General features: G+C 46.9%; 1 protein-coding gene across 2 annotated transcripts in view; it reads left to right on the plus strand.

The window, feature by feature from the left end:
* card11 (caspase recruitment domain family, member 11) overlaps positions 1-424 on the plus strand; it is a 21,507-nt gene that overhangs the window by 8,531 nt on the left and 12,552 nt on the right. The window lies entirely within an intron of this gene.

Below are 424 nucleotides of genomic sequence, written 5' to 3' on the forward strand. Positions count from 1 at the left end.
AAAACAATGACAACGAGCTCTGAGGAGATTTTGAGAGCATCAGGCTTCAGGCGGCGTATCTACGTCGGATCATTCGTTCTCTCTGTGTGCACAGATCGACCAGCTGAAGCACAGGCTGAACAAGGTGGAGGAGGAGTGCAAGATGGAGAGGAGGCAGAGTCTCAAGCTGAAGAACGACATCGAGAACCGGCCAAAGAGAGAGCAGATCTTTGAGCTGGAGCGAGAGAACGAGATGCTCAAGATCAAGCTACAGGATCTACAGTCCATCATACAGGTAGGACACAGACACAGACACAGACACACACACACACACACACACACACACCTGCAATAATAGATTTCTTGGCTTCTTCTTTCAGAAACTATAAATTTGAAGTCGTGTTTCTGGCTCTTAAGATAAGATGTTGGTTAAATGTCCCACTAG

This window comes from Seriola lalandi, unplaced genomic scaffold, assembly GCF_002814215.2.
Source record: "Seriola lalandi dorsalis isolate HSWRI2012SDOR001 ecotype SW California unplaced genomic scaffold, Sedor1 jcf7180002054969, whole genome shotgun sequence".
NCBI lineage: Eukaryota > Metazoa > Chordata > Actinopteri > Carangiformes > Carangidae > Seriola > Seriola lalandi.